This window comes from Lytechinus variegatus, chromosome 9 (genome assembly GCF_018143015.1).
Source record: "Lytechinus variegatus isolate NC3 chromosome 9, Lvar_3.0, whole genome shotgun sequence".
In the NCBI taxonomy this organism is placed as follows: Eukaryota; Metazoa; Echinodermata; class Echinoidea; order Temnopleuroida; family Toxopneustidae; genus Lytechinus; species Lytechinus variegatus.
Window position 1 is genome coordinate 12,258,042 of NC_054748.1, and position 26,080 is coordinate 12,284,121.

The following is a 26,080-nucleotide window of genomic DNA, read 5'->3' on the forward strand; positions in this document are numbered from 1 at the left end:
TGAACATACTGTGAACACACTGAACATACTATGAACATACTGTGAACACACTGAACACACTATGAACATACTGTGAACACACTGAACACACTATGAACATACTGTGAACACACTGAACACACTATGAACATACTGTGAACACACTGAACACACTATGAACACACTGTGAACACACTGAACACACTATGAACATACTGTGAACACACTGAACATACTATGAACACACTATGAACATACTTTGAACACACTGAACACACTATAAACATACTATGAACACACTGAACACACTATGAACATACTGTGAACACACTGAACACACTATAAACATACTATGAACACACTGAACACACTATGAACATACTGTGAACACACTGAACACACTATGAACATACTGTGAACACACTGAACACACTATGAACATACTGTGAACACACTGAACACAATATGAACATACTGTGAACATGCATAGTGAACATACTGAACATACTATGAGCATAATTTGAACACACTGAACATACAATGAAAATACTGTGAACACCATACAGTGAAGTATGAACTCACACTTGACATACTATGAACACACTGAACACACTATGAACATACTGTGAACACACTGAACACACTATGAACATACTTTGAACACACTGAACACACTATAAACATACTATGAACACACTGAACACACTATGAACATACTGTGAACACACTGAACACACTATAAACATACTATGAACACACTGAACACACTATGAACATACTGTGAACACACTGAACACACTATGAACATACTGTGAACACACTGAACACACTATGAACATACTGTGAACACACTGAACATACTATGAACACACTATGAACATACTTTGAACACACTGAACACACTATAAACATACTGTGAACACACTGAACACACTATGAACATACTGTGAACACACTGAACACACTATGAACATACTGTGAACACACTGAACACACTATGTGTTCACAGTATGTTCATAGTGTGTTCAGTGTGTTCACAGTATGTTCATAGTATGTTCAGTGTGTTCACAGTATGTTCATAGTGTGTTCAGTGTGTTCACAGTATGTTCATAGTGTGTTCATAGTATGTTCAGTGTGTTCACAGTATGTCAAATGTGAGTTCATACTTCACTGTATGGTGTTCACAGTATTTTCATTGTATGTTCAGTGTGTTCAAATTATGCTCATAGTATGTTCAGTATGTTCACTATGCATGTTCACAGTATGTTCATAGTGTGTTCAGTGTGTTCACAGTATGTTCATAGTGTGTTCAGTGTGTTCACAGTATGTTCATAGTGTGTTCAGTGTGTTCACAGTATGTTCATAGTGTGTTCATAGTATGTTCAGTGTGTTCATAGTATGTTCAGTATGTTCACTATGCATGTTCACAGTATGTTCATAGTGTGTTCAGTGTGTTCACAGTGTGTTCATAGTGAGTTCATACTTCACTGTATGGTGTTCACAGTATTTTCATTGTATGTTCAGTGTGTTCAAATTATGCTCATAGTATGTTCAGTATGTTCAATATGCATGTTCACAGTATGTTCATAGTGTGTTCAGTGTGTTCACAGTATGTTCATAGTGTGTTCAGTGTGTTCACAGTATGTTCATAGTGTGTTCAGTGTGTTCACAGTATGTTCATAGTGTGTTCAGTGTGTTCATAGTATGTTTATAGTGTGTTCAGTGTGTTCACAGTATGTTCATAGTGTGTTCAGTGTGTTCATAGTATGTTTATAGTGTGTTCAGTGTGTTCAAAGTATGTTCATAGTGTGTTTAGTGTGTTCACAGTATGTTTATAGTGTGTTCAGTGTGTTCAAAGTATGTTCATAGTGTGTTCATAGTATGTTCAGTGTGTTCACAGTATGTTTATAGTGTGTTCAGTGTGTTCACAGTATGTTCATAGTGTGTTCAGTGTGTTCACAGTATGTTCATAGTGTGTTCAGTGTGTTCACAGTATGTTCATAGTGTGTTCAGTGTGTTCACAGTATGTTCATAGTGTGTTCAGTGTGTTCACAGTATGTTCATAGTGTGTTCAGTGTGTTCACAGTATGTTCATAGTGTGTTCAGTGTGTTCACAGTATGTTCATAGTGTGTTCATTGTGTTCACAGTATGTTTATAGTGTGTTCAGTGTGTTCACAGTATGTTCATAGTGTGTTCAGTGTGTTCACAGTATGTTTATAGTGTGTTCAGTGTGTTCAAAGTATGTTCACAGTGTGTTCATAGTATGTTCAGTGTGTTCACAGTATGTTCATAGTGTGTTCAGTGTGTTCACAGTATGTTCATAGTGTGTTCAGTGTGTTCACAGTATGTTCATAGTGTGTTCAGTGTGTTCACAGTATGTTCATAGTGTGTTCAGTGTGTTCACAGTATGTTCATAGTGTGTTCAGTGTGTTCACAGTATGTTTATAGTGTGTTCAGTGTGTTCAAAGTATGTTCATAGTGTGTTCATAGTATGTTCAGTGTGTTCTAGGAATGTTCATAGTGTGTTCAGTGTGTTCACAGTATGTTCATAGTGTGTTCAGTGTGTTCACAGTATGTTCATAGTGTGTTCAGTGTGTTCACAGTATGTTTATAGTGTGTTCAGTGTGTTCAAAGTATGTTCATAGTGTGTTCATAGTATGTTCAGTGTGTTCACAGTATGTTCATAGTGTGTTCAGTGTGTTCACAGTATGTTCATAGTGTGTTCAGTGTGTTCACAGTATGTTCATAGTGTGTTCAGTGTGTTCACAGTATGTTCATAGTGTGTTCAGTGTGTTCACAGTATGTTCATAGTGTGTTCAGTGTGTTCACAGTATGTTCATAGTGTGTTCAGTGTGTTCACAGTATGTTCATAGTGTGTTCAGTGTGTTCATAGTATGTTTATAGTGTGTTCAGTGTGTTCACAGTATGTTCATAGTGTGTTCAGTGTGTTCATAGTATGTTTATAGTGTGTTCAGTGTGTTCAAAGTATGTTCATAGTGTGTTCATAGTATGTTCAGTGTGTTCACAGTATGTTCATAGTGTATTCAGTGTGTTCACAGTATGTTCATAGTGTGTTCAGTGTGTTCACAGTATGTTCATAGTGTGTTCAGTGTGTTCACAGTATGTTCATAGTGTGTTCAGTGTGTTCACAGTATGTTCATAGTGTGTTCAGTGTGTTCACAGTATGTTCATAGTATGTTCAGTGTGTTCACAGTATGTTCATAGTGTGTTCAGTGTGTTCACAGTATGTTCATAGTGTGTTCATAGTATGTTCAGTGTGTTCACAGTATGTCAAGTGTGAGTTCATACTTCACTGTATGGTGTTCACAGTATTTTCATTGTATGTTCAGTGTGTTCAAATTATGCTCATAGTATGTTCAGTATGTTCACTATGCATGTTCACAGTATGTTCATAGTGTGTTCAGTGTGTTCACAGTATGTTCATAGTGTGTTCAGTGTGTTCACAGTATGTTCATAGTGTGTTCAGTGTGTTCACAGTATGTTCATAGTGTGTTCAGTGTGTTCACAGTATGTTCATAGTGTGTTCAGTGTGTTCACAGTATGTTCATAGTGTGTTCAGTGTGTTCACAGTATGTTCATAGTGTGTTCATAGTATGTTCAGTGTGTTCACAGTATGTCAAGTGTGAGTTCATACTTCACTGTATGGTGTTCACAGTATTTTCATTGTATGTTCAGTGTATTCAAATTATGCTCATAGTATGTTCAGTATGTTCACTATGCATGTTCACAGTATGTTCATAGTGTGTTCAGTGTGTTCACAGTATGTTCATAGTGTGTTCAGTGTGTTCACAGTATGTTCATAGTGTGTTCATAGTGTGTTCAGTGTGTTCACAGTGTGTTCATAGTGTGTTCAGTGTGTTCACAGTATGTTCATAGTGTGTTCAGTGTGTTCACAGTATGTTCATAGTGTGTTCAGTGTGTTCACAGTATGTTCATAGTGTGTTCAGTGTGTTCACAGTATGTTCAGTGTGTTCACAGTATGTTCATAGTGTGTTCAGTGTGTTCACAGTATGTTCATAGTGTGTTCATAGTATGTTCATAGTGTGTTCATAGTATGTTCAGTGTGTTCAGTTATGAACATACTGTGAACACACTGAACACACTTTGAACACACTGTGAACACACTGAACACACTATGAACATACTGTGAACACACTGAACATACTATGAACACACTATGAACATACTTTGAACACACTGAACACACTATAAACATACTATGAACACACTGAACACACTATGAACATACTGTGAACACACTGAACACACTATAAACATACTATGAACACACTGAACACACTATGAACATACTGTGAACACACTGAACACACTATGAACATACTGTGAACACACTGAACACACTATGAACATACTGTGAACACACTGAACACACTATGAACATACTATGAACACACTGAACACACTATGAACATACTGTGAACACACTGAACACACTATGAACACACTGTGAACACACTGAACACACTATGAACATACTGTGAACACACTGAACATACTATGAACACACTATGAACATACTTTGAACACACTGAACACACTATAAACATACTATGAACACACTGAACACACTATGAACATACTGTGAACACACTGAACACACTATAAACATACTATGAACACACTGAACACACTATGAAAGAAAATATGAAAGAAAATGTTGTGTAGCAAACTTGTAGAGTGTTTCCTGGGCTTTCTTGAACTATGAACATACTCTTTGGAATTTCTCACCAAAATTTGTCAAAATGCTCCTTTATCATGTTCACAGTATGTTCATAGTGTGTTCAGTGTGTTCACAGTGTGTTCATAGTGTGTTCAGTGTGTTCACAGTATGTTCATAGTGTGTTCAGTGTGTTCACAGTATGTTCATAGTGTGTTCACTATGAACATACTGTGAACACACTGAACACACTATGAACATACTGTGAACACACTGAACACACTATGAACATACTGTGAACACACTGAACACACTATGAACATACTGTGAACACACTGAACACACTATGAACATACTGTGAACACACTGAACATACTATGAACACACTATGAACATACTTTGAACACACTGAACACACTATAAACATACTGTGAACACACTGAACACACTATGAACATACTGTGAACACACTGAACACACTATGAACATACTGTCAACACACTGAACACACTATGAACATACTGTGAACACACTGAACACACTATGAACATACTGTGAACACACTGAACACACTATGAACATACTGTGAACACACTGAACATACTATGAACACACTGTGAACATACTTTGAACATCCTGAACACACTATAAACATACTGTGAACACACTGAACACACTATGAACATACTTTGAACACACTGAACACACTATAAACATACTGTTAACACAATGAACACACTATGAACATACTGTGAACACACTGAACACACTATGAACATACTGTGAACACACTGAACATACTATGAACATACTGTGAACACACTGAACACACTATGAACATACTGTGAACACACTGAACACACTATGAACATACTGTGAACACACTGAACACACTATGAACATACTGTGAACACACTGAACACACTATGAACATACTGTGAACACACTGAACACACTATAAACATACTGTGAACACACTGAACATACTATGAACACACTATGAACATACTTTGAACACACTGAACACACTATAAACATACTGTGAACACACTGAACACACTATGAACATACTTTGAACACACTGAACACACTATAAACATACTGTGAACACACTGAACACACTATGAACATACTGTGAACACACTGAACACACTATGAACATACTGTGAACACACTGAACACACTATAAACATACTGTGAACACACTGAACACACTATGAACATACTGTGAACACACTGAACACACTATGAACATACTGTGAACACACTGAACACACTATGAACATACTGTGAACACAATGAATACACTATGAACATACTGTGAACACAATGAACACACTATGAACATACTGTGAACACAATGAACACACTATGAACATACTGTGAACATGCATAGTGAACATACTGAACATACTATGAGCATAATTTGAACACACTGAACATACAATGAAAATACTGTGAACACGATACAGTGAAGTATGAACTCACACTTGACATACTGTGAACACACTGAACATACTATGAACACACTATGAACATACTGTGAACACACTGAACACACTATGAACATACTGTGAACACACTGAACACACTATGAACATACTGTGAACACACTGAACACACTATGAACATACTGTGAACACACTGAACACACTATGAACATACTGTGAACACACTGAACACACTATGAACATACTGTGAACACACTGAACACACTATGAACATACTGTGAACACACTGAACATACTATGAACATACTGTGAACACACTGAACACACTATGAACATACTGTCAACACACTGAACACACTATGAACATACTGTGAACACACTGAACACACTATGAACATACTGTGAACACACTGAACACACTATGAACATACTGTGAACACACTGAACACACTATGAACATACTGTGAACACACTGAACATACTATGAACACACTATTAACATACTTTGAACACACTGAACACACTATAAACATACTGTGAACACACTGAACACACTATGAACATACTGTGAACACACTGAACACACTATAAACATACTGTGAACACACTGAACACACTATGAACATACTGTGAACACACTGAACACACTATGAACATACTGTGAACACAATGAACACACTATGAACATACTGTGAACACAATGAACACACTATGAACATACTGTGAACATGCATAGTGAACATACTGAACATACTATGAGCATAATTTGAACACACTGAACATACTATGAACATACTGTGAACACGATACAGTGAAGTATGAACTCACACTTGACATACTGTGAACACACTGAACACACTATGAACATACTGTGAACACACTGAACACACTATGAACATACTGTGAACACACTGAACACACTATGAACATACTGTGAACACACTGAACACACTATGAACATACTGTGAACACACTGAACACACTATGAACATACTGTGAACACACTGAACATACTATGAACACACTATGAACATACTTTGAACACACTGAACACACTATAAACATACTGTGAACACAATGAACACACTATGAACATACTGTGAACACACTGAACACACTATGAACATACTGTGAACACACTGAACACACTATGAACATACTGTGAACACACTGAACACACTATGAACATACTGTGAACACAATGAACACACTATGAACATACTGTGAACACAATGAACACACTATGAACATACTGTGAACATACATAGTGAACATACTGAACATACTATGAGCATAATTTGAACACACTGAACATACAATGAACATACTGTGAACACGATACAGTGAAGTATGAACTCACACTTGACATACTGTGAACACACTGGAAAAACTATGTACACACTGTGAATTATGAACACTAAATGAACATACTGCGAATGCACTCAACATACTATAAAGGCACTGTGAACGCCTTGAATACACTATGAACTAACTGTGAACACACTGAACACACTATGAACATACTGGCATACACTGAACTGAACATATGAACACACTGTGGAGCATGAATACACACTGAACATACTTAACATACACTGTGAATACCTGCACTGAACATACTATGTACTGAACACAGTATACTGAACATAGGAAGATATCCAGCATTATATTGCTTGGCCGTATCCCGGGGCCGTATCCCTATGATTAACCAATCATTGCCGTCAAGTATACTTTAGACACACTGGGAAGGGCACTTGACATATACTCTCACACTTTATGAACACACTGTTAACACACTGAACATACTATGTACATAGAGTGAAATATGAACACACTCTGAACATAATGTGAACACACTGAACACGACATTTTTTCTGCATGGGTGTATAATCGACACAAATATACAAACATTATTTATGTTGAAGCAATTGAAAATACCCCGGGGAAATACCGAGACCCCGGCTGAGACCATTATATTGAAATATTTTTACCTTAGCTAAATTTGAGATTTGAGTGAAATTCTGAAAAAAAAATATTTCCTATCGCAAGTAAAAGTAGAAACAGGGCAAGTTTTGCCTCGTGAAGTTGGTTCGGGAGGGGACGGAGGTGTCGTTTCTTCACGACAGCGTGCACCTGTCGCCCACATATTACCAGTCTGCTACAAAAAAATGTTTGATACATGGGCAAGGCGGACATGTCTCGTTTCGAAGCAAAGGGGGACTGCTCAAAATATTCTTCAAGAGGAAAATCTGCCTTAAAAGTTGACCATGGCATTTGATGTTGACGCGTGAGTATAAATCTAAGGTCAGCGCACCCGCGAGCGCACCATCACCATGTCGCGAAAATGACTCATCGTCTTGTAGAGATTACCGGGAAGGGTGTGGGGTGTGCATTCAAGGAGCGCCATGGTTCACGGCTCGGAGTACTGCTGCAAAACGGAGTTCTCTCTTTGCAGGGAAGTGTGTTGCGCATCTATGGAAGCTTAAAAGTGTCACCCAGATGTTGAGATAATTATCTTGGGAAGTTGACATCTTGCAAGCGAAAAGTCCAGATGACGAGATCCCGGATCTCATCATTAAAGATATTATTATTTTTTTTATTATCGTCATCAGTGTTTCTTACTTTCAACAATTACTATTCGTTTTCATCATTGTAACATAATTAAAGCCTATTTTCATATCAATTACTAAGATCACTGATAACCAAATTATCTTTCATTTGAGTAATTATCAAGTTAATTTTTGTATTTTAGTGTACAATTAACAGAAGCAGATTGCTCATTCCTCAATGATATACCTTATGCGAAATAATTGACATGATAATGAGATAAGGAACTAAAGTAGCTAAGCGTTTTAAAGAGTCTAGTACCGTCTGTGTTATTATGTAATCTAAATCTAATAATGAGCAAATGAAAAACACAAAAATTATAATACCATTGGTAATATGTGAACATTTTTTAAAGGGATTACAATATCAACAAGAAAGTCACATCATTTCAGTAAGGTACACATGACTATACCTGATATGAGTATGCTACAGTCCGCACATCCGCTTTTCAAATTTTGTCTGCCACATATGTCATCTAATATTATTTCCTTAAACTCCCTTTTTTCTTCTTCTTCCAGTCTGGTACAGTCCGCTACTGGCGTATTATCATACCTTGTGTTTATCAAGTGCTGAGTGTACAGTGTAAGTAATTTTTTTTTAAATGGTTAATGATGATTGACATGTTACTAATTATATGAAAAGGTGTGTCTGATGATAAGAATGCACAAGTATTTAATCATAAAAAAAAATCTGAGAAAATGGTGATATATCACATGATACAGGGAGGATATGCCTGTGTGTAATGGCACAAAAACCCAAACTAAAAACAATGTGTAATGCTGATCATTGATTGGTTTTCAACAAATATCCAACAATATGTTAATCTTGTTTTTCATCTTTGTTAAAAACAACTTTGCTCCAGGTTGAACCTCCCATTTAAAAGTTGTTAGAAAACTTGGTTGAGCTGAGATTGTGACAATTTAACAAGCCTTTAACATCATTATTCTGTTATCCATTCACAGGAAACTATTCTTCTGGTTGAGAAAGTTGAGAAAGGGCGCCCTCAAGTATGGGGTCCATAACCAACACAGTTACAGCTCTCACTGTGATAGTGATTCTTGTTCAGACGATCACAGTATCAGGTAAAATTCTTTTGCTTTTTTTTGTGATTCGACAAGAAAATAGAAAAAAAAAACATCATTGATGTTGGGATAAACTCCTCAGCTTTCCAAATTTTAGGAAACATGAATTTTGGAGGAATTCATGTAGACCACAAAATAACAGACTTTGACTTATAGAAATATTATTGTGTAATTACAGGTAAAATGAAATTAACAATGCATAATCTTCTTAGACTACTCAAACAGAATCTGTAAGTTTTTAGGATGTGTTCGCTTAATGACTTTGTGTCTTCCTACATGATATTTTCAACGAACAACCTTGTTTAGCTGGTATGTATAGTGCGTCCCACAAAAAATGAAACCGAGATTTATCGATGATTTTTCATAATTTGATAACAAATACAATAGACAAATGACCTACCATTTTAAAGCTTAGAATCTCCTCTTTCATCTGAAATTACTTACATTATTTTTTATTCACGCATGAGTGAGCAAAAAACAATTTGAAGAAGGGATACCAAAAAGTCACTTTGCGGACCGTATCTGGGTTTTAAAAAGAAAACCACATTTTCGGAAAGTTCAATACCTGCTCTTTAATTTGATACCTCAAATACAGAAAATGGTCAAGAAATAAAGTTCTGATTGTTTGAAATAAGGCTTGAATTTCAATAATTTCATAAAATGAAGAAGTTTTACAGGCTAGCATTCAAACTCACTCGAAAGTCCGTTTTGTTGACGATCAGCCATGCATTAAGTCTTTTGTTACCTTGTGAAAGCTTCTGCGGGAAACCGGTGAAAACACGTTTATTTGATGAAATGATGGAAATACAAGCATTGCTTCGATGGACCATAACTTTTTTACTTCTTGACCATTTTATGTGATTAAGGTATCAAACAAAAGAGCAGATATTAAACTTTTTCGTCATGTGATTTTCCTTTAGAAATTCAGCTACACCCCGCCAAATGACTTTTTTTGCATCCTTTCTTTGAATTGTTTTTGCTCACTCATGCGTGAATGAGGAATAATCTAAGTAATACAGATGAAAGAAAAGATTCTAAGCTTTACATTGGTAGGTCATTTGTATATTGTATTTATGATTAAGTTATGATAAATCATTGCTAAATCTCGGTTTCGTTTTTTCTGGGACGCACTGTACAGTATGCACACTACAGATAAGACTAGCTATTTCATATTATAAGTGATTGTAAGTATAAGTATTATAAGTAATTGTGTTGCCTTGCACACTCTATCTTACATTACAACTACTTATAGATTGCAATGCAAATCTTATTTATGAAGAGCGCCACCTTGAAACTGAGTAAAATATCTGTAGATTTCATAAGGCTAATTGCCATAGGAAGGCAAAAGATACTCATTCGACCCATTCACAAAATTTTAATTTGATAAAGCTGATTATTGAAAAGTGTATGCATATATGATTCGTCATCTCACACCAATTTAAGGGATGACATTCACTAAACATCCTTTTCCCAAATGGGGAAGAACTGTCACTTAACTTTTGGATAAATTTGAATGGCAGAAGAACTAGAGAAATATTGGACTCTCTAATTTTGACCAGTGTGTTGGCTCAGGAAGTAGACATCTCACAACTGGGAGGTCAGAGTTCAAGCCCCGGCCATGGACCAAAAATATGTTAAAAGATGGGAATTGCTGCTACCCGGTTAGGCATTTGTTCTGGCGCGCACAATCACTTAGGCAATTTTTTTTTTAAGTATTTCTATTTCATAATACATTAGAACAGTATATAGGTTATCGGTAATGTGCATTATTTTCTCAATGGGTTTCTGTGAGGGCTCGCATGCATCTCAGCAACAGTATTGAATTTACTTTTGCAAGCACTGGCCCATGGAAAACAAGTTTTTACCTTCTTCTTTTCTTTCATTTTTACTTATATTCATCTTTGATTATTGGATTTTTGTATTTGCATTGTACAATTTGTATATTATTATGATCAAATAGATAATAATAGAATAATTATTTTATCTCTGCACCAATGTATTGAAAGCTGGATCCAGACAATAAAATAAACACATATATATAGATTTGGTTCCATCTATATATAAGTAGGTTGTTCATTATCTCTGAATTTGGAAGTTTACATTCTGGCTTATCTTATTACTAACAAAATTGATGATTTTTTTTTAAATATTATATGTTAGAATTTTCAGCCCTTTCCTGTGCTTGAGAAGGTGTTTTATATTAACAAGACCAAAATACATATATATTCTATTTCAATCAGGCAACCGATCAAATTAGAATCTGGTTTAAAATCAGTAAATCAGTATCCAATAAAACACATTTTTAGCTCATATCCTTCACACCACAGCTGTTTTGGGGCTCTTGCATTTATATAATCTAAATCTTGTAATGAAATGGAATAGTGATGTGTTCTTTTGGGGATTTTTTAAAACTTAATGATAGAGTGTCCTTTGATGATTTGAAATCTATGTCATTCTATATCTTGTATATGTATAGCGATGTGTTCTATGGACAGCGAGTGCTTGAATGGAGGAACCTGTAACACCACGGCATTAACCTGCAGCTGTACATCGGACTTCACAGGCACAATCTGTGAAAACGGTAAGCTATTATTTTTGAATATCTTTTGATACAAGTCCACATATTGTTACCAAGAATAATGGAGCAGTTCCATTTTATTTTACTGTAGAATAATAAAATGCCTTGCTCAAGGGCAAAGGTGGAGTGTCTGGAGTTTGAACCCTGGACTTTCATGTTTATAATCAGACCATGGCTATTTAGACCACGGTACCCCCATGTTATTATCATTCTTCCTACTCTTATTGGGTGTCCATATTTAATTCACATTCAAATACAACTTATCAAGGTGACACTGACTGTCAGTCTGATCATGGAAATCTTAACCAAGTGAAACCTAGGCATGTCTCTATGAACATTCATAAGGTGGGCTGATGATGTCATATCCCCACTTGTTCTTTTGTATTTTATTAACTTAAAAAGTGTATGTAACTAGTTCATTCAACTTGGACATAAGGGTATTCATGTATTACTGAACATCCTTCTTGAGTTTCAGGTCACATGACCGAGATAAAAGGTCATTAGGGTCAATGAACTTAGGCCATGTTGGGGGACTCAATATCAAAATCTTAACCAAGGTTAAAGTTTTGAAATGTCATCATAATTTAAAAAGTATATTGACTTTTTCATAAAACTTAGACATAAGGGTCGTAGTGTGTCACTAAAGATCCTGCTTGAGTTTCAGGTTACATGATCAAGGTCAAAGGTCTTTTACGGTCTAGAAACTTTGGCAAATTGTTCCGGTAATTTGAGGATTTGTCATCATAACTTAAAAAGTTTATGAATCCAGTTCATGAAACTTGGACATAGTTAGTTACAGTCAACCATGTACCCCTAAATATCATATGCGAGTTTCAGATCACATGACCAAGGTAAAAGGTCACTTAGGGTCAACAAACTTTTGCCATGTTGGGGGTATTTAAGGATTTGTCATCATAACTTGGAGATCTTATGGGTGAAGTTCATGGAAACGTGGACTTAAAGAGTTATCAATATCCTGTATGAGTTTCAGGTCATATGACCATAAGGTCAAAGGTCATCACGTTGGTAATATTTTTGGAATTCTCATTATACATGTAACTTTAAACGTTTATGGATCTAGTTCATGAAACTTGGACATAAGACCAGCAGCGTATCCCTGAATACCCTGTATGCATTTCAGGTACATGGCCAAGATGAAAGGTCATTTAAAGGTCAGTGAACTTCGGCGATGTTGGGAGTATGTGTTGAATCGGCATCACAACTAAGGAAGTTTATGGATCTAGCTCATAAAACTTTGACATAAGGATAATCAAGTATGAATGATTGCTTTGCACATGTCTTATGTCACATGATCAATATCAAACGTCATTTTGGGTCAATGGGCATAATATATTATTATCACATTAGTGTTTTCCTATGTGAACAATATTCATTAGCTATTTTCAAAGGAAGCACTGCTGCTACATCACATTGTGTAATGCAGGCGAGACTGCCAGAGGCATTCCCCTTGTTTAACATTGTTAATACCCAGGTATCCCTTTTTTCCCTTTATACAGAAAACTGTAACCTAAATGCAATTCCTTTCTCAAATCTCACAATGACTGATACATTGGACCATGATGCAAGTATCACTGTAGTTTGTGACATGGGCTACTCTACCGGTATGGGAATTCTAACAGAGCTCATGTGTAATAATGGGACCCTTTCTACACCTCCTGTCTGTTATGGTAAGCTCCTTACTATCTTGAATAAAGCTCCCAAATCAAGGAAACAAGATTTGTTTTAAAAATTTCAATCTGCAAACTGTTTTGTTTTGAAGGATGTGCCAGTTTGTAGGTTCATTGTATTAGCTGACCGAAAAACTAATTCCGGGTAACATTAAGAATTACTTTCTAAAAGAAGTTTATTTTCATTTTAGGGTGTTTCATTCTGTTTAATCTTGTATGTTGTTACTGTTTTCTTTAAAAATATATTCCAAATCCATTTTTTTGGTCGTCATGGATTTAATCAGTGAGTTTGTTACTATTGGTGGTGATATTTTTACCCAGGTATCCCTTTTTTCCCTTTATACAGAAAACTGTAACCTAAATGCAATTCCTTTCTCAAATCTCACAATGACTGATACGTTGGACCATGATGCAAGTATCACTGTAGTTTGTGACATGGGCTACTCTACCGGTATGGGAATTCTAACAGAGCTCATGTGTAATAATGGGACCCTTTCTACACCTCCTGTCTGTTATGGTAAGCTCCTTACTATCTTGAATAAAGCTCCCAAATCAAAAGAACAAGATTTGTTTTAAAAATTTCAATCTGCAAATTGTTTTGTTTTGAAGGATGTGCCAGTTTGTAGGTTCATTGTATTAGCTGACCAAAAAACTAGTTCCTGGTAACATTAAGAATTCCTAAAAGAAGTTTATTTTCGTTTTAGGGTGTTTCATCTGTTTAATCTTGTATGTTGTTACTGTTTTCTTTAAAAATCCAATTTTTTGGTCGTCATAGATTTAATCAGTGAGTTTGTTAACATTGATGGTGATTGTTCAAAAGATATGTTTACGTAGAAAAGTTTAAAAACACACAACCATGTATAAGAGGGCTAATATCTTTTATTTCTAATATTAAACTGATTGAACTTAACATTGCAAAACAGAGGCATATTGAAGGATTGCACTATAAAAAATGGACCCCTGTTGAAAAAATCTTTTGATTATACCATTGATATACAGATGTTATTTGTTACCCACTTTTCATGTACAACTGTGATGTATGTTTTTGTATCGTTTTTTTTGTGAGTGTATCCTATACCAATGTAAATGTGATTGATGATTATTGTTGTACATACCAATTGTTTGATCAATAAAAAGTTTAAAAGAAAAAAAAGACGGATTGATGGTGATATTTTTACCCAGTTATCCCTTTTTTCCCTTCATACAGAAAACTGTAACCTAAATGCAATTCCTTTCTCAAATCTCACAATGACTGATACATTGGACCATGATGCAAGTATCACTGTAGTTTGTGACATGGGCTACTCTACCGGTATGGGAATTCTAACAGAGCTCATGTGTAATAATGGGACCCTTTCTACACCTCCTGTCTGTTATGGTAAGCTTCTTACTATCTTGAATATAGCTCCCAAATCAAGGAAACAAGATTTGTTTTAAAAATTTCAATCTGCAAACTGTTTTGTTTTGAAGGATGTGCCAGTTTCTAGGTTCGTTGTATTAGCTGACCGAAAAACTAATTCCGGGTAACATTAAGAATTACTTTCTAAAAGAAGTTTATTTTCATTTTAGGGTGTTTCATTCTGTTTAATCTTGTATGTTGTTACTGTTTTCTTTAAAAATATATTCCAAATCCATTTTTTGGTCGTCATGGATTTAATCAGTGAGTTTGTTAACATTGGTGGTGATATTTTTACCAAGGTATCCCTTTTTTCCCTTTATACAGAAAACTGTAACCTAAATGCAATTCCTTTCTCAAATCTCACAATGGCTGATACATTGGACCATGATGCAAGTATCACTGTAGCTTGTGACATGGGCTACTCTACCGGTATGGGAATTCTAACAGAGCTCATGTGTAATAATGGGACCCTTTCTACACCTCCTGTCTGTTATGGTAAGCTCCTTGAATAAAGCTCCCAAATCCAAAGAAAATGTCAATCTGCAAACTGTTTGTCTTTGTAGTATTTGCCACTTTGTGGGTTCTGATTTTGTTAGCTTACTAGAGAACTCAGTAGTTGTTTTTTCCCGTACTTTAATGATTACTTTCTAAAAGATACCTGTACTTTTAAAGGGATATTTCATTCTTATAAATCTTGTTTGTTGTGACACTGGTGTCTTTAGTAACTACATGTATTGTACATCTACGTTTTTTGGCCCTAATTGATTTGATAATAATAGATTTTTTTGACATTGTTGTTAATAATATTATTCATGTATCCCTTTTTTCCCTTTATACAGAAAACTGTAACCTAAATGCAATTCCTTTCTCAAATCTCACAATGGCTGATACATTGGACCATGATGCAAGTATCACTGTAGTTTGTGACATGGGCTACTCTACCGGTATGGGAATTCTAACAGAGCTCATGTGTAATAATGGGACCCTTTCTACACCTCCTCCTGTCTGTTATGGTAAGCTCCTTACTATCTTGAATAAAGCTCCCAAATCAAAAGAACAAGATTTGTTTTAAAAATTTCAATCTGCAAACTGTTTTGTTTTGAAGGATGTGCCAGTTCGTAGGTTCATTGTATTAGCTGACCGAAAAACTAATTCCGGGTAACATTAAGAATTACTTTCTAAAAGAAGTTTATTTTCATTTTAGGGTGTTTCATTCTGTTTAATCTTGTATGTTGTTACTGTTTTCTTTAAAAATATATTCCAAATCCATTTTTTGGTCATCATGGATTTAATCAGTGAGTTACTATTGGTGGTGATATTTTTACCAAGGTATCCTTTTTTCCCTTTATACAGAAAACTGTAACCTAAATGCAATTCCTTTCTCAAATCTCACAATGGCTGATACATTGGACCATGATGCAAGTATCACTGTAGCTTGTGACATGGGCTACTCTACCGGTATGGGAATTCTAACAGAGCTCATGTGTAATAATGGGACCCTTTCTACACCTCCTGTCTGTTATGGTAAGCTCCTTACTATCTTCAAAAAGTTTCCAAATCAAAAGAACAAGATTTGTTTGGAAAATGTCAATCTGCAAACTGTTTGTCTTTGTAGTATTTGCCACTTTGTGGGTTCTGATTTTGTTAGCTTACTAGAGAACTCAGTAGTTGTTTTTTCCCGTACTTTAATGATTACTTTCTAAAAGATACCTGTACTTTTAAAGGGATATTTCATTCTTATAAATCTTGTTTGTTGTGACACTGGTGTCTTTAGTAACTACATGTATTGTACATCTACGTTTTTTGGCCCTAATTGATTTGATAATAATAGATTTTTTTGACATTGTTGTTAATAATATTATTCATGTATCCCTTTTTTCCCTTTATACAGAAAACTGTAACCTAAATGCAATTCCTTTCTCAAATCTCACAATGGCTGATACATTGGACCATGATGCAAGTATCACTGTAGTTTGTGACATGGGCTACTCTACCGGTATGGGAATTCTAACAGAGCTCATGTGTAATAATGGGACCCTTTCTACACCTCCTGTCTGTTATGGTAAGCTCCTTACTATCTTGAATAAAGCTCCCAAATCAAGGAAACAAGATTTGTTTTAAAAATTTCAATCTGCAAACTGTTTTGTTTTGAAGGATGTTCCAGTTTGTAGGTTCATTGTATTAGCTGACCGAAAAACTAATTCCGGGTAACATTAAGAATTACTTTCTAAAAGAAGTTTATTTTCATTTTAGGGTGTTTCATTCTGTTTAATCTTGTATGTTGTTACTGTTTTCTTTAAAAATATATTCCAAATCCATTTTTTGGTCGTCATGGATTTAATCAGTGAGTTTGTTAACATTGGTGGTGATATTTTTACCCAGGTATCCATTTTTTCCCTTTATACAGAAAACTGTAACCTAAATGCAATTCCTTTCTCAAATCTCACAATGGCTGATACATTGGACCATGATGCAAGTATCACTGTAGTTTGTGACAACGGCTACTCTACCGGTATGGGAATTCTAACAGAGCTCATGTGTAATAATGGGACCCTTTCTACACCTCCTGTCTGTTATGGTAAGCTCCTTACTATCTTGAATAAAGCTCCCAAATCCAAAGAAAATGTCAATCTGCAAACTGTTTGTCTTTGTAGGATTTGCCACTTTGTGGGTTCTGATTTTGTTAGCTTACTAGAGAACTCAGTAGTTGTTTTTTCCCGTACTTTAATGATTACTTTCTAAAAGATACTTGTACTTTTAAAGGGATATTTCATTCTTATAAATCTTGTTTGTTGTGACACTGGTGTCTTTAGTAACTACATGTATTGTACATCTACGTTTTTTGGCCCTAATTGATTTGATAATAATAGATTTTTTTGACATTGTTGTTAATAATATTATTCATGTATCCCTTTTTTCCCTTTATACAGAAAACTGTAACCTAAATGCAATTCCTTTCTCAAATCTCACAATGGCTGATACATTGGACCATGATGCAAGTATCACTGTACTTTGTGACATGGGCTACTCTACCGGTATGGGAATTCTAACAGAGCTCATGTGTAATAATGGGACCCTTTCTACACCTCCTGTCTGTTATGGTAAGCTCCTTACTATCTTCAAAAAGTTTCCAAATCAAAAGATCAAGATTTGTTTGGAAAATGACAATCTGCAAACTGTTTGTCTTTGTAGTATTTGCCACTTTGTGGGTTCTGATTTTGTTAGCTTACTAGAGAACTCAGTAGTTGTTTTTTCCCGTACTTTAATGATTACTTTCTAAAAGATACCTCTACTTTTAAAGGGATATTTCATTCTTATAAATCTTGTTTGTTGTGACACTGGTGTCTTTAGTAACTACATGTATTGTACATCTACGTTTTTTGGCCCTAATTGATTTGATAATAATAGATTTTTTTGACATTGTTGTTAATAATATTATTCATGTATCCCTTTTTTCCCTTTATACAGAAAATTGTAACCTAAATGCAATTCCTTTCTCAAATCTCACAATGACTGATACATTGGACCATGATGCAAGTATCACTGTAGTTTGTGACATGGGCTACTCTACCGGTATGGGAATTCTAACAGAGCTCATGTGTAATAATGGGACCCTTTCTACACCTGTCTGTTATGGTAAGCTTCTTACTATCTTGAATAAAGCTCCCAAATCAAGGAAACAAGATTTGTTTTAAAAATTTCAATCTGCAAACTGTTTTGTTTTGAAGGATGTGCCAGTTTGTAGGTTCATTGTATTAGCTGACCGAAAAACTAATTCCGGGTAACATTAAGAATTACTTTCTAAAAGAAGTTTATTTTCATTTTAGGGTGTTTCATTCTGTTTAATCTTGTATGTTGTTACTGTTTTCTTTAAAAATATATTCCAAATCCATTTTTTGGTCGTCATGGATTTAATCAGTGAGTTTGTTAACATTGGTGGTGATATTTTTACCAAGGTATCCCTTTTTTCCCTTTATACAGAAAACTGTAACCTAAATGCAATTCCTTTCTCAAATCTCACAATGGCTGATACATTGGACCATGATGCAAGTATCACTGTAGCTTGTGACATGGGCTACTCTACCGGTATGGGAATTCTAACAGAGCTCATGTGTAATAATGGGACCCTTTCTACACCTCCTGTCTGTTATGGTAAGCTCCTTACTATCTTGAATAAAGCTCCCAAATCAAAAGAACAAGATTTGTTTTAAAAATTTCAATCTGCAAACTGTTTGTCTTTGTAGTATTTGCCACTTTGTGGGTTCTGATTTTGTTAGCTTACTAGAGAACTCAGTAGTTGTTTTTTCCCGTACTTTAATGACTACTTTCTAAAAGATACTTCTACTTTTAAAGGGATATTTCATTCTTATAAATCTTGTTTGTTGTGACACTGGTGTCTTTAGTAACTACATGTATTGTACATCTACGTTTTTTGGCCCTAATTGATTTGATAATAATAGATTTTTTTGACATTGTTGTTAATAATATTATTCATGTATCCCTTTTTTCCCTTTATACAGAAAACTGTAACCTAAATGCAATTCCTTTCTCAAATCTCACAATGGCTGATACATTGGACCATGATGCAAGTATCACTGTAGTTTGTGACATGGGCTACTCTACCGGTATGGGAATTCTAACAGAGCTCATGTGTAATAATGGGACCCTTTCTACACCTCCTGTCTGTTATGGTAAGCTCCTTACTATCTTGAATAAAGCTCCCAAATCAAGGAAACAAGATTTGTTTTAAAAATTTCAATCTGCAAACTGTTTTGTTTTGAAGGATGTGCCAGTTCGTAGGTTCATTGTATTAGCTGACCGAAAAACTAATTCCGGGTAACATTAAGAATTACTTTCTAAAAGAAGTTTATTTTCATTTTAGGGTGTTTCATTCTGTTTAATCTTGTATGTTGTTACTGTTTTCTTTAAAAATATATTCCAAATCCATTTTTTGGTCGTCATGGATTTAATCAGTGAGTTTGTTAACATTGGTGGTGATATTTTTACCAAGGTATCCCTTTTTTCCCTTTATACAGAAAACTGTAACCTAAATGCAATTCCTTTCTCAAATCTCACAATGACTGATACATTGGACCATGATGCAAGCATCACTGTAGTTTGTGACATGGGCTACTCTACCGGTATGGGAATTCTAACAGAGCTCATGTGTAATAATGGGACCCTTTCTACACCTCCTGTCTGTTATGGTAAGCTCCTTACTATCTTCAAAAAGTTTCCAAATCAAAAGATCAAGATTTGTTTGGAATATGTCAATCTGCAAACTGTTTGTCTTTGTAGTATTTGCCACTTTGTGGGTTCTGATTTTGTTAGCTTACTAGAGAACTCAGTAGTTGTTTTTCCCCTACTTTAATGATTACAATCTAAAAGATACTTGTACTTTTAAAGGGATATTTCATTCTTATAAATCTTGTTTGTTGTGACACTGGTGTCTTTAGTAACTACATGTATTGTACATCTACGTTTTTTGGCCCTAATTGATTTGATAATAATAGATTTTTTTGACATTGTTGTTAATAATATTATTCATGTATCCCTTTTTTCCCTTTATACAGAAAATTGTAACCTAAATGCAATTCCTTTCTCAAATCTCACAATGACTGATACATTGGACCATGATGCAAGTATCACTGTAGTTTGTGACATGGGCTACTCTACCGGTATGGGAATTCTAACAGAGCTCATGTGTAATAATGGGACCCTTTCTACACCTCCTGTCTGTTATGGTAAGCTCCTTACTATCTTCAAAAAGTTTCCAAATCAAAAGAACAAGATTTGTTTGGAAAATGTCAATCTGCAAACTGTTTGTCTTTGTAGTATTTGCCACTTTGTGGGTTCTGATTTTGTTAGCTTACTAGAGAACTCAGTAGTTGTTTTTTCCCGTACTTTAATGATTACTTTCTAAAAGATACCTGTACTTTTAAAGGGATATTTCATTCTATAAATCTTGTTTGTTGTGACACTGGTGTCTTTAGTAACTACATGTATTGTACATCTACGTTTTTTGGCCCTAATTGATTTGATAATAATAGATTTTTTTGACATTGTTGTTAATAATATTATTCATGTATCCCTTTTTTCCCTTTATACAGAAAACTGTAACCTAAATGCAATTCCTTTCTCAAATCTCACAATGGCTGATACATTGGACCATGATGCAAGTATCACTGTAGTTTGTGACATGGGCTACTCTACCGGTATGGGAATTCTAACAGAGCTCATGTGTAATAATGGGACCCTTTCTACACCTCCTGTCTGTTATGGTAAGCTCCTTACTATCTTGAATAAAGCTCCCAAATCAAAAGAACAAGATTTGTTTTAAAAATTTCAATCTGCAAACTGTTTTGTTTTGAAGGATGTGCCAGTTTCTAGGTTCATTGTACTAGCTAACCAAAAAACTAATTCCGGGTAACATTAAGAATTACTTTCTAAAAGAAGTTTATTTTCATTTTAGGGTGTTTCATTCTGTTTAATCTTGTATGTTGTTACTGTTTTCTTTAAAAATATATTCCAAATCCATTTTTTGGTCGTCATGGATTTAATCAGTGAGTTTGTTAACATTGGTGGTGATATTTTTACCCAGGTATCCATTTTTTCCCTTTATACAGAAAACTGTAACCTAAATGCAATTCCTTTCTCAAATCTCACAATGACTGATACGTTGGACCATGATGCAAGTATCACTGTAGTTTGTGACATGGGCTACTCTACCGGTATGGGAATTCTAACAGAGCTCATGTGTAATAATGGGACCCTTTCTACACCTCCTGTCTGTTATGGTAAGCTCCTTACTATCTTCAAAAAGTTTCCAAATCAAAAGATCAAGATTTGTTTGGAATATGTCAATCTGCAAACTGTTTGTCTTTGTAGGATTTGCCACTTTGTGGGTTCTGATTTTGTTAGCTTACTAGAGAACTCAGTAGTTGTTTTTTCCCGTACTTTAATGATACTTTCTAAAAGATACTTGTACTTTTAAAGGGATATTTCATTCTTATAAATCTTGTTTGTGTGACACTGGTGTCTTTAGTAACTACATGTATTGTACATCTACGTTTTTTGGCCCTAATTGATTTGATAATAATAGATATTTTTGACATTGCTGTTAATAATATTATTCATGTATCCCTTTTTTCCCTTTATACAGAAAACTGTAACCTAAATGCAATTCCTTTCTCAAATCTCACAATGGCTGATACATTGGACCATGATGCAAGTATCACTGTAATTTGTGACATGGGCTACTCTACCGGTATGGGAATTCTAACAGAGCTCATGTGTAATAATGGGACCCTTTCTACACCTCCTGTCTGTTATGGTAAGCTCCTTACTATCTTGAATATAGCTCCCAAATCAAGGAAACAAGATTTGTTTTAAAAATTTCAATCTGCAAACTGTTTTGTTTTGAAGGATGTGCCAGTTTGTAGGTTCATTGTATTAGCTGACCGGAAAACTAATTCCGGGTAACATTAAGAATTACTTTCTAAAAGAAGTTTATTTTCATTTTAGGGTGTTTCATTCTGTTTAATCTTGTATGTTGTTACTGTTTTCTTTAAAAATATATTCCAAATCCATTTTTTGGTCGTCATGGATTTAATCAGTGAGTTTGTTAACATTGGTGGTGATATTTTTACCAAGGTATCCTTTTTTCCCTTTATACAGAAAACTGTAACCTAAATGCAATTCCTTTCTCAAATCTCACAATGGCTGATACATTGGACCATGATGCAAGTATCACTGTAGTTTGTGACATGGGCTACTCTACCGGTATGGGAATTCTAACAGAGCTCATGTGTAATAATGGGACCCTTTCTACACCTCCTGTCTGTTATGGTAAGCTCCTTACTATCTTCAAAAAGTTTCCAAATCAAAAGAACAAGATTTGTTTTAAAAATTTCAATCTGCAAACTGTTTTGTTTTGAAGGATGTGCCAGTTCGTAGGTTCATTGTATTAGCTGACCGAAAAACTAATTCCGGGTAACATTAAGAATTACTTTCTAAAAGAAGTTTATTTTCATTTTAGGGTGTTTCATTCTGTTTAATCTTGTATGTTGTTACTGTTTTCTTTAAAAATATATTCCAAATCCATTTTTTGGTCGTCATGGATTTAATCAGTGAGTTTGTTAACATTGGTGGTGATATTTTTACCAAGGTATCCTTTTTTCCCTTTATACAGAAAACTGTAACCTAAATGCAATTCCTTTCTCAAATCTCACAATGGCTGATACATTGGACCATGATGCAAGTATCACTGTAGTTTGTGACAACGGCTACTCTACCGGTATGGGAATTCTAACAGAGCTCATGTGTAATAATGGGACCCTTTCTACACCTCCTGTCTGTTATGGTAAGCTCCTTACTATCTTCAAAAAGTTTCCAAATCAAAAGATCAAGATTTGTTTTAAAAATTTCAATCTGCAAACTCTTTTGTTTTGAAGGATGTGCCAGTTTGTAGGTTCATTGTATTAGCTGACCAAAAAACTAGTTCCTGGTAACATTAAGAATTCCTAAAAGAAGTTTATTTTCGTTTTAGGGTGTTTCATTCTGTTTAATCTTGTATGTTGTTACTGTTTTCTTTAAAAATATATTCCAAATCCATTTTTTGGTCGTCATGGATTTAATCAGTGAGTTTGTTAACATTGGTGGTGATATTTTTACCAAGGTATCCCTTTTTTCCCTTTATACAGAAAACTGTAACCTAAATGCAATTCCTTTCTCAAATCTCACAATGGCTGATACATTGGACCATGATGCAAGTATCACTGTAGTTTGTGACAACGGCTACTCTACCGGTATGGGAATTCTAACAGAGCTCATGTGTAATAATGGGACCCTTTCTACACCTCCTGTCTGTTATGGTAAGCTCCTTACTATCTTCAAAAAGTTTCCAAATCAAAAGATCAAGATTTGTTTGGAAAATGACAATCTGCAAACTGTTTGTCTTTGTAGGATTTGCCACTTTGTGGGTTCTGATTTTGTTAGCTTACTAGAGAACTCAGTAGTTGTTTTTTCCCGTACTTTAATGATTACTTTCTAAAAGATACTTGTACTTTTAAAGGGATATTTCATTCTTATAAATCTTGTTTGTTGTGACACTGGTGTCTTTAGTAACTACATGTATTGTACATCTACGTTTTTTGGCCCTAATTGATTTCATAATAATAGATTTTTTTGACATTGTTGTTAATAATATTATTCATGTATCCCTTTTTTCCCTTTATACAGAAAATTGTAACCTAAATGCAATTCCTTTCTCAAATCTCACAATGGCTGATACATTGGACCATGATGCAAGTATCACTGTAGTTTGTGACATGGGCTACTCTACCGGTATGGGAATTCTAACAGAGCTCATGTGTAATAATGGGACCCTTTCTACACCTCCTGTCTGTTATGGTAAGCTCCTTACTATCTTCAATAAATCTTCCAAATCAAAAGAACAAGATTTGTTTTTAAATTTCAATCTAGAAATTGTTTTGTTTTGAAGGATGTTCCAGTTTGTAGGTTCATTGTATTAGCTGACCAAAAAACTAGTTCCTGGTAACATTAAGAATTCCTAAAAGAAGTTTATTTTCGTTTTATGGTGTTTCATTCTGTTTAATCTTGTATGTTGTTACTGTTTTCTTTAAAAATATATTCCAAATCCATTTTTTTGGTTGTCATGGATTTAATCAGTGAGTTTGTTAACATTGGTGGTGATATTTTTACCAAGGTATCCCTTTTTTCCCTTTATACAGAAAACTGTAACCTAAATGCAATTCCTTTCTCAAATCTCACAATGACTGATACATTGGACCATGATGCAAGCATCACTGTAGTTTGTGACATGGGCTACTCTACCGGTATGGGAATTCTAACAGAGCTCATGTGTAATAATGGGACCCTTTCTACACCTCCTGTCTGTTATGGTAAGCTCCTTACTATCTTCAAAAAGTTTCCAAATCAAAAGATCAAGATTTGTTTGGAAAATGTCAATCTGCAAACTGTTTGTCTTTGTAGGATTTGCCACTTTGTGGGTTCTGATTTGTTAGCTTACTAGAGAACTCAGTAGTTGTTTTTTCCCCTACTTTAATGATTACTTTCTAAAAGATACTTGTACTTTTAAAGGGATATTTCATTCTTATAAATCTTGTTTGTTGTGACACTGGTGTCTTTAGTAACTACATGTATTGTACATCTACGTTTTTTGGCCCTAATTGATTTGATAATAATAGATTTTTTTGACATTGTTGTTAATAATATTATTCATGTATCCCTTTTTTCCCTTTATACAGAAAATTGTAACCTAAATGCAATTCCTTTCTCAAATCTCACAATGGCTGATACATTGGACCATGATGCAAGTATCACTGTACTTTGTGACATGGGCTACTCTACCGGTATGGGAATTCTAACAGAGCTCATGTGTAATAATGGGACCCTTTCTACACCTCCTGTCTGTTATGGTAAGCTTCTTACTATCTTGAATAAAGCTCCCAAATCAAGGAAACAAGATTTGTTTTAAAAATTTCAATCTGCAAACTGTTTTGTTTTGAAGGATGTGCCAATTTGTAGGTTCATTGTATTAGCTGACCGGAAAAC

At 34.9% G+C, this 26,080-nt stretch overlaps 1 long non-coding RNA gene across 1 annotated transcript; it reads left to right on the forward strand.

Annotated features, from left to right (window-relative positions):
• Positions 1-9,255: 9,255 nt before the first annotated feature.
• On the forward strand, positions 9,256-12,356 carry LOC121421385. Its single transcript, XR_005970962.1, has 3 exons — positions 9,256-9,319; positions 9,700-9,819; positions 12,296-12,356. It is a non-coding gene; the product is annotated as an uncharacterized LOC121421385 (long non-coding RNA).
• Positions 12,357-26,080: the final 13,724 nt, after the last annotated feature.